We start from the raw sequence: 10,699 nt of genomic DNA, 5'->3' as shown, positions 1-10,699 counted from the left end.
GTTATGTAAAGTGAAATAACTACAGACATATCGAAATCTTATATGCAATGAAAGGACCGAAACACGTCTACCCTTGATGTTTGAGCTTTAATCCCTGTGATAGCGTCAGTATAGGAATTCGGGCTTCCTCGCTTTCTCAATTCTCTTTAGATAGAATTTTACTGTTTGCACAGAATGAGAGAAGAACTTGGGACCGAGACCCTATATTTATAGGTGAGATACTTCATGAGTATGTGCGGCACATTAATTGTGATAATATTTTGACAATTAATTCAAGAAATCAAATCGAGTAATGAATATCAAAATATGACCATATATAGAATACAACCTAATTAATTTTAATTTTGTCCAAATTCAATAAATATAAAAATTTATTTATCTCAAAATTAATTCTTTATTTTATTCCAAAAATATTCTAATAGCACGCTTAGTTACAAATAATTACGGTAGTACAAAAAAATTCATAAACTGCCCAAACTGAATAACCCGCCAAAACCAAACCGAAAAAACCAATAAAAATTACAAACCGAAATAACCCGAAAAAATTACAAACTGCCCAATCTGTTAATTGGGCGGGAGTTGAAAATAGGTACAACCCACCCAATTAAACCGAATAACCCTGAAAAATCGTGTTTTTACAAATGTCAGTTGTATATAAGAAAATATAAAAACTGTAAGCGTTTGCAGTAGCAGAAAGTGATTCTGCTACAAAAGAACGAGCGTAATATAAAATATTTGCGAGAAAAATAAATAACTTGACACAAGAGATTTATACGTGGTATCGATGTTATCACGAACACTCCTAGTCCACGGGGCCACGCCCAGAGAATGAAATCAATTAATAAAGTATCAAAAATTACAAAGACAATTGACTTAAACAAGTTGAGACTCCCTCTAAAGTATTGCCGCAATCCTTTGTAATCCACTTTATGAATCTGACTTCTTGAAACACCTTCAAGCCCGAACTCCCTTCGTCTTTGAAGTGTGAGTGCTTACTTCCTCCCGAAGTAAGGCTTCAACAAGTCTTCTCCCGAAGACCAAATGCTTACTTCCTCCCGAAGTAAGGCTTTACCAAGTCTTCTCCCGAAGAACAATCTCTTGTTCAGTCAAGTAGTTCTTCACAACCTCTAGGACAGAGTAAGAACAGAAATAAACAACTAGAACCTAGATGAACAACTAGGCTCTCACAAAACAAAGAAACACTCTCTTCTCTCAGAAGATAAATGCAAAAAATGAATAATGGAAGAGGTGATTCGAATGGTTGCTCTCTAGGCTCTATTTATAGAACATAGAAACCTTAGAGGCAACCACAAGTTCGAATCTACAGTTGTACAAGAACTTTCCTAAAGAAACACGATCTGCTGCATCAGATTCGGATGCTGACGCAGCAGATCACACCAGAAACGAGAAACTTGCTATAATCGGGTCCGATCCTCTATCAATGCTTGATTCCCTTCCAAAAACAGATTAGATATTCTGATTGTATCAAGATACAACCGAAATTAATAAGGAAAAGGCAATAATCAAAGTTTCCCTAAAAAAGACAACTTTCCAAAAGAGAATTCCTTCTCTTTTGAGAAGTTTTCAACAAAGGAAAATTCAGCTGAAAGTGCAACTTTCCAAACAAGGAAAAGAGCAACTACAATCTGAATTTATAAGGCAAGAAATCGAATATAAATGCACAACAATCTTACCATAAAAGGAAAAATTATTTTGTCAACTAACTTGCCAAAAAAAAGACTTTACAATCTCCCCCTTTGGCACTTTAGATGAACAAAATAATTTTTAACTCAAAGTACCTACAAGTTAAAGTTAGCAAGAACAAATAACAACTCCCTCTAAGTAACACACTCGAAATTGTAAAACAACAAAACAACATGCTAACTTTTAATCCAAATAGGTTCACAAGTACCAAACACAACTCCCCCTGGAAAAAAGGTCCAGAGTTGATAAAAATAAATTGAATGCTCAATAAAATGCACATTAATTAAAAAATATTTTGACAACTAAATTGCCAAAAAAGGACCTAACAATCTCCCCCTTTGGCACTTTAGATAATCAAAATATTATTAATTAACAAACACCTACAAAACAAAGTTAGCGAAACAAACATAAAAACTTCCCCTGAGAAGCACAACATTAAACCAAAATAAAAAGCTAACTTTGACCAAAGAGAAACACAAACACAAACACAAACCTCAACTCTCCCTAGATAGTTGAGTATACAATTAAAAACTCAATTACTCCCCCTTTTTGTTTATCTATACGGGCCAAAGACAAAAAGAATTGAAAATATAGAAATATGTCCAACAAAAACAAAAAGAAAGAAAACTTATGCTCCATAAAGCTTGATCAATGAGGACAGCTGCTTGGACATCTCTTGCTGAACCTCCACCATGGCAGCAAGACGATTGGAGCAAAGAAAAGGAGCAATTGAGGAGGCTTGTTCGAATTACACCATTTTTTGGATGCCCTAGGTTCTTAGTTTTAGCCATGAATTCCTGAAAGTAAGAATGAGAAACAAAGAAGCAAGAACACAGAGAAATAGGAATTGGGTAGCTAGGTATGAAAATAAAAGACAAAGGAAGTTGGTTTATATAATCATGTGAGAGAGGATCAAAAGAGGAAACCAACTTAAAAAGAGAAATTACCAGCCCAAGAACACAAAAGGAAACCGCCCCACTATCTTGCAAAAAAAATTCCTCCTTTCCCTTTTTTTTAAAAAAAAAAATAAAGGGAAACTAGAAATACCAATATTATTTCCAAAAATATCCTATTTAAGTCAACCTTTCAAGATTAAAACACATTACCATATAAGAGATCAATTTTTAAATAGAAACATATCAAAATAAATCAAGAAAGAATAAATATTGATACTTACCAATTAAGCACAAAGTTCCTTTAGCCCATGAATCAAGTCACCAACTCCTCCCTCTCTTTATATATTTTTTTTATTTTTTAATTTTAAAGAACCGAAAATAAAATACAATGTGTTCAATAAATATATGAGATTCTAAACAAGCAATTTAATCAAATATCATTGAAAATTGACAAAAAAAAATACATGTTATGCTTTTAAAGAAAATAACTAATTAGTATCTCAGGAAAAAATCATACTTAATTGATGTTGAGGAAAAAGATATGCATGTTACTAAAAATTGTGAACCAGGATTATCAATTTAATTTAGTAGAGGAGACTTACAAATTTGAACACACTTGTCAGACATAAGTGTGTGCAGTGAAAATAGGATCATTGTCCTTGGCAAGATTTTTCATTTTCGCCTTTTTCAATTTGATCCCGCAACTGGATGCTATCACACCATACTGAAGGTAGCCCTTTTCTATGGTAGTGCATCCTCATCATAGTTGCTAATTACAATATTCCAGCTTACTCAAAAGATGACTTTCACACCTCAGTATGGGTAGCTCTATTCCAGCAAGGGGCCTGACAAGTCTGAAACAAAAATTGCTCAACTCTGTATAAGTACATTAGTTAATCCTAGACACAAATAAAGAGTAATATGAACTTTTTAACATAACATCACAAAGTATGATAAGAATGAGATCCTAACTAATTATAATCCAAAAGCATAAACATGATTTGTCAAAATACAATGAAAGAAGATTAAAAGCTAGAGAAGAATCACATAACAATCTTGTACAAAAATATGAACAAGAGAGATTTAAACAATGCAAACTCCCAAAGACTTTCTGAGGGAGTCAAAGCGACTTGAATCTAGGGCCTTTGTGAAAATATCAGCTAATTGTTTTTCAGTATCAACATATTCTAATTGCAAGGATTTATTTTCAACAAGTTCCCTGATAAAGTGATGCCTTATATCAACGTGCTTTGTTCTAGAATGTTGAACAGGATTTTTGGAAATATTTATGGCACTAGTGTTATCACAAAAGATAGTCAAAACACCCAATTCAAATCCATAATCAATCAACATTTGTTTCAACCATAACAGTTGAGTACAACAACTGCCAGCAGCTATGTACTCAGCTTCGGCAGTGGACAAGGAAATGGAATTTTGTTTCTTGCTATGCCACGATACTAGATTATTCCCAAGAAAGAAACAACCTCCACTTGTGCTCTTTCGATCATCAGCATTGCCTGCCCAATCTGCATCACTAAAACAAGCAAGATTAGAATTAGTATCTTTCGAGTACCAAATTCCATAATCAAGAGTGTTATTAACATATCGAATAATCCTTTTTACAGCTGATACATGAGATTCCATAGGATTACTTTGATATCTAGCACAAACTCCCACACTGTAACAAATATCAGGACGACTAGCAGTTAAATACAAGAGACTTCCAATCATGCTACGATAAAGTGTAGTGTTTACCTTTACTCCATTCTCATCTTTTGTCAATTTCAATGTGGTGCTCATTGGAGTACTTACCTGCTTTGCCGATTCAAGACCAAATTTCTTGACAAGGTTCTTAGCATACTTACTTTGAGATATAAATATACCTCCTTCCATTTGTCTCACTTGAAGACCCAAAAAGAAAGTAAGCTCACCAACCATGCTCATTTCAAATTCATTCTTCATTTAATCAACAAAAACCTGCACTTCATGGTTAGATGTAGAACCAAAAATTATATCATCAACATAAATTTGAGCAATGATAAAATCAGATTTTATATGCTTGATGAAAAGAGTTTTATCAACACTACCTCTTTGATAATCATGAGAAAGTAAAAATTGAGTCAACCTTTCATACCAAGCTCGTGGGGCTTGTTTCAGACCATACAAAGCTTTTTCAAGTTTGTACACATGGTCTGGAAATTGAGGATCTTCAAATCCTTTTGGTTGCTCAACATAAACTTCCTCACTTAAAATACCATTGAGAAAGGCAGATTTTACATCCATTTGAAACAATTTAATATCCAAAATGCATGCAATACACAAAAGTAAACGAATTGATTCTAATCTTGCAACAGGAGCAAAAGTGTCATCAAAATCAATTCCTTCAACCTATGTGTATCCTTGCGCCACCAATCTGGCCTTGTTTCTCACAATTGTACCGAACTCATCACTTTTATTTTTAAAAATCCACTTTGTTCCAATTATATTTATACCTTTTGGTCTTCGAACCAAAATCCATACCTTGTTGCGAACAAATTGGTTGAGTTCCTCTTGCATTGCGTTGAGCCATTCCTCAAAGTTCATGGCTTCCTTCACATTTTTCGGTTCATATTGAGAAACAAAACAAAGAAAGATGATCAGATTAACATACCTTCTGCGAGTTACCATGCTTTCTTCAAGATTTCCAAGAATGAGATCTTTTGGATGATTCAATTTGACTCTGGTGCTTGGTTCTTTCTGGATAGAGTCAGTGATGATGTTTGGATGAGTCAAGATAGACGGTTCTGTTTCTCCTGTCTCAGTTGCAACAGCAGATTCATCATTTGCAACATCAGAAATGGGTTGTGCTGCATCGTATCCGCTGCCGCTTCGGAGGAGCATCCATGAGACTATCTATCTTGGCTTCTGTGGAAAACTCTGAAAAATCTTTAAAATCATCAACAACCACATTAGCTGATTCCAAAACAGTTTGAGTTCTCATGTTATAAACTGTTAGGTTTTATGCCCTAAATAAAACTCTTTACAATCTGATTAGTTATCAATATAAGAAATTTGAAGTGATTGATGTTTGCATGAATTTTACATGCTAATGGTTTAATATGTTTAATATGTTTATTACATTCATACACACAAAATCAGTTAAATCCAGATCATATGTTTATTCACAATTACAGTATCGTCAACACAGTGGAATGTGATTGTGATCATATGAATCAAAAGTTTTGGTCCCTGTTTCATCAGTGTTATTGGATTTACACTAATGTGATAATCAGCGATGATGTGTACTTACACTTGGAGTAAGTGTTATGTTCTTTCCAGGACATTAGTATAGTATACTAGTTTCGAATGTATGGAGTATACATTGGACTGGACCGATATTGCAACTAAGTTAAGATATTACAAACTTACCGTTATACATATCTTTCCAAGTCAATATCAGTAGTTGATCTTAAGATTGAAAAGAATCTAAATCCTGATATGCTTGGGCTCAACTCAGGAGTGCTATTCATGTTCTTTGATTTATTAGTTAAGCCTACTTTTGGGTCAGGGTGATACGTATATTTTGGGAACATGATAGTATGATTGAGTGGGAGTGCTGAACATAAATATGGAATCTATAGCTTCTACTGGTGTATAGAAGTTAAGTGATGATTCCCTTCGAGCTTAGCAAATAGAAGTAAATGGATGAGCTCTTGTTTAACTGACTAATTATTAGATCACTAAACACCATTTACAGGTAGCTAAGTGTTTTAAGGGGCAAAATACATTGAGGGGTGAGAACGGTAAAGAAATCCCATCTCGATGTAAATCATCTATATAGAGGATCTTTAAATCACAATAAGATTATAACAATGGTTAAATGAGATAGTATATTGGTATCGTGAAACATACAATATGCTCTATATAAGTCTGAGAGTGCAATTCTAAGTTCTAAGAGTGGATTCAACGAAGAATTAATAAGTAAGAATTTACTTGGTAAATTTGGTTCACTTATTGGAAGCTCAGCATATAGATCCATGGTCCCCATTCTAGTTGAGAACATTCTGCTTGTAAGACTCATTAATTGATTCGTGATTGATCAATTATAATTCTAAAGTTAGACTATGTCTGATTTTATGAATTTTCACTAAGCAGGGGTGAAATTGTAAGGAAAAGAGTTTTCTAGGTTTATTTATTTATTAATAGACTTTATATGTCTGATTAATAATTAAATTAAATGACAATATTATTCAATAATGTATTTTAATTATTAAATAATTAGTTTTGGCATTTAAAAGGTTAGAATTAGAAAATTGGCATTTTTGAGAAAATAGAGATAAAATTTGATAAAATTGCAAAATTAAGTGGGGCCCATTACAACACCTATGGCCGGCCACTTATACGGCTTTTTCAAATTATTATTTTCATTATTTTAATGCCAAATAATTCTAAACTTAAACCTAGTAAGTTGCCTATAAATAGAAAGTGATGGCTCAGTCAAAATACAAGTTTTCAATAAGCCTTTCTGACAGAAATTTCTCTCTTCAGAAAACTGAGCCTTCCTCACTCTCTACCTTGGCCGAAACCTCTCTCCCTCTTTTCCTTCATCTTTTTCGTGACCCTAGTGAAAGAGTAAGTGCCCACACACAAGAAGCGCAACTCAATCATAGATTGGAAGACTGTGAAGGATCAAAGCTTGAAGAAGAAGGAGATTCGGGCTCAGATCTTGATTATACTCTGCTACAGAAAGGAATCAAGGGTTAGAGATCTGAGTGGAAGGAGACATTTATTCCGCTGCATCAATGTAAGGTTTTCTTAACTTTATATGCGTTTATTTTATCGTTTTTAGAAAGTTCATATTTAGGATGTTAATAAACATACTTGTGAGTAGATCTAAGATCCTGGTAAAATAATTCCCAACAATAAACACGATAAGCTCTACTGTTTAAGGAATATCCAATAAACACACCAACATCACTTTTAGCATCAAATTCACCAATATGCTCACGATCTCTATAAACATAACACACACATCCAAAAACATGAAAATAACTTACATTGGGGCGTTTACCTTTCCAGATTTCATAAGATGTTTTTGAGGTACCTGGACGAATAAACACTCTGTTTATTATATAGCAAGCTGTGTTAATTGCTTCAGCCCATAGGCGCTTTGTCAACTTCTTGCTATTTAACATCACCCTTGCCATTTCCTTCAATGTTCGATTCTTCCTCTCAACAACTCCATTTTGTTGAGGAGTTTTGGGAGCAGAAAATTCATGAGTTATACCTGTAGACTTGCAAAAATCATCATACACAGAATTTTCAAACTCCTTACCATGATCACTTCAAATTCGAATAATTTTTCCAATATTACAACCTTTCTCAACTCTTAATCTCAAACAAAGAGTTTTAAAGGCATCAAAAGTGTCAGACTTTTCTCTTAAGAAATCTACCCAAGTAAAATGAGAGAAATCATCAACACAAACAAAGATATATCGTTTACCATTCAAACTTTCAACTTGGATTGGACCCATAAGATCCATGTGAAGCAATTCCAATACTTTTGAGGTATTGATATCAGACACAGGCTTGTGAGTGATTTTTAATTGCTTCCCAAGTTGACACGGTTCACACTTACCAACACTTTCCTTACCAAGCTTGGGAAGTCCTCGAACAATACCTGCATTTGACAATTTTTTTCAGGTTTTTATAATTAATATGCCCAAGCTTGGCATGCCACAAATCTGTGGTGTTGTTGATAGCTAAATGACAAGTAAACACAGGGGTTAGAGTGTAACAGTTATCATTGGATCGAAATCCTTGCAAGATACATTCATTATCATCATTAAGAACATAACAATGATCACTATCAAATGAAACAGTAAACCCTTGGTCACAAATTTGACTAATGCTAAGTAAATTAGCCCTCAGTCCTTCAACTAACATCACATTTTTCAGTCTAGGTAACCCTTCAAAATTTAGAGTTCCCATACCAACAACTTTTCCAGATAAGCCATTACCAAAAGTGACTTCTCCACATTGCATAGGCCGAATGTTAGTCAAAAAGTCCTTGTCACCTGTCATATGTCTAGAACAACCACTGTCAAAATACCACATTTGAGATGCAGCAGTTTTATCAGAAAAACCAGCTAGACAATTTTTTTTCACCCATATTTGTTTCAAACCTTTATGTTTCTTTTGAGATTTTTCCAAATTATCAAAATAATTTGTTTTAAACAGATTTTTCAACGTGAAATATTTAGGTCTGATATATCCTTTTCTACCACAAAAATGACAAGTAGGAACAAATCTTCTTACCTGAGATCTTACTCTTTTCGAAAATTCTGGAGATTTTGCAACATCAGAAACAACTCTTGCTACAACAGGCTGTGAAACTGTTGCAGCAGACTTTGTAGCCTCAGAGTGGTTCGTTGGAACACTAGATTTTACAAACTTCGTGACTCCAGAACTTTCCATCCCCTTTGATCCAATGCCTGCAAAACCTCTTTGACATGCATTCTGAGCTTTTTCAAAAATAGAAGATCCAGGGTTAAGCATTTGAACATTTTTCTTAAAATTTTCAAGTTCCTTTTTTAAGAGAGTGTTTTTTTCATCTTTATCACAAACACTTGTCTCATACTCTTTTATTTTCAATTCACACATTTCAATTTGATGAGACAATTTTTTATTCAATTTATTCAACTCTCTATTTTCAGAAGCAACCTGAATCCATTTTTCATACATGACTTTGTATGATTCAGCAAGAGACTCTTCATAGATTTCAGACTCATCTGAATCTGATTCCTCTTGATCGGTGGTATTATTCAAACATACCAATCTAGGTTTCACCTGTGAATCACACAACACATTAGTCATAACAAAAGTTAGGGCAAAATTTTCAGAATTATCTTCATCACTTTCGGTTTCATCATCACTCCAAGTGACATTGAAACTTTTCTAATTCTTTTTCAAGGTGTTTGCACACTCAGCTTGAATATGCCCAAAACCTTCACATTCCCTGCACTGAATTCCCTTTTTGTTAGAGACAGATGGTTTAATAAAAGTATTACCTTTTGAACCTTTCGAAATATTCTTTTTATTGCCCATCTTTTTCATATATTTCTGAAAATTCTTAGTTAATAAAGCAATCTCATCATCACATTCACTATCAGAATTTTCATTGTCAACAACTTTCAAAGCAATACTTTTACCTTTATCAGCAATGGATTGGGTTTGTCCTTTTGTTTAATCTGTTGATTTAATTCAAAAGTACGTAAGGAACCCATCAATTCCTCCACCTTCATTGTGCTAAAATCTTTAGCTTCCTCCATTGCCAAAAGTTTAGTATCGAACCTTTCTGGAAGTACTCTAACAATTTTTCTCATAAGAACAGAGTCATCAAGCTTTTCACCATGAGCAAAATATTCATTAGCAATATCAGATAATTTTTCATAGAATTCAGTTAAGGTTTCATTATCAGACATTGTAAGCTCATCAAATTTAGTTTGAAGCATGATAAATCTAGATCTCTTCACATCAGAAGTTCCCTCAAACTGAGTTTGAAGGATCTCCCAAGCTTCCTTAGCAGAAACACAAGATGATATAAGTTTAATGTAACCTTCACCTACACCGTTAAAGATAGCATGCAAGGCTTTGCTATTGTAGGCAGAAAGTTTATCATCTTCAATAGACCATTCTAGTTCAGATTTTATAGTAGTATTACCTGAAGAATCTGTCTCAACTGGAAGAGACCAACCTGATAGAACCATTCTCCAAGCTTTCTCATCTTGAGATTTGATGAAGGCCCTCATTCTAACTTTCCAATAAGGATAGTTAGAGTCATTAAGCAACGGTGGTCTAGAAATAGAACTTCCTTCTGCAAAAAATGACATTTTAACACAAAAACGTTATAGGACCACAATAAGAGTTTAATGTCCCGCTCTGATACCAATTGAAAAACCGTGTTTTTGCAAATGTCAGTTGTATATAAGAAAATATAAAAACTCTAAGCGTTTGCAGTAGCACAAAGTGATTCTGCTACAACAAAACAGAACAGGCAGAATATAAAATATTTGCAAAAAAATAAATAACTTGACACAAGAGATTTATACGTGGTATCA

The sequence above is a fragment of the Cannabis sativa genome, chromosome 2 (assembly GCF_029168945.1).
Source record: "Cannabis sativa cultivar Pink pepper isolate KNU-18-1 chromosome 2, ASM2916894v1, whole genome shotgun sequence".
Taxonomy (NCBI): Eukaryota; Viridiplantae; Streptophyta; class Magnoliopsida; order Rosales; family Cannabaceae; genus Cannabis; species Cannabis sativa.
Note: the sequence above shows the minus strand (reverse complement) of the source record.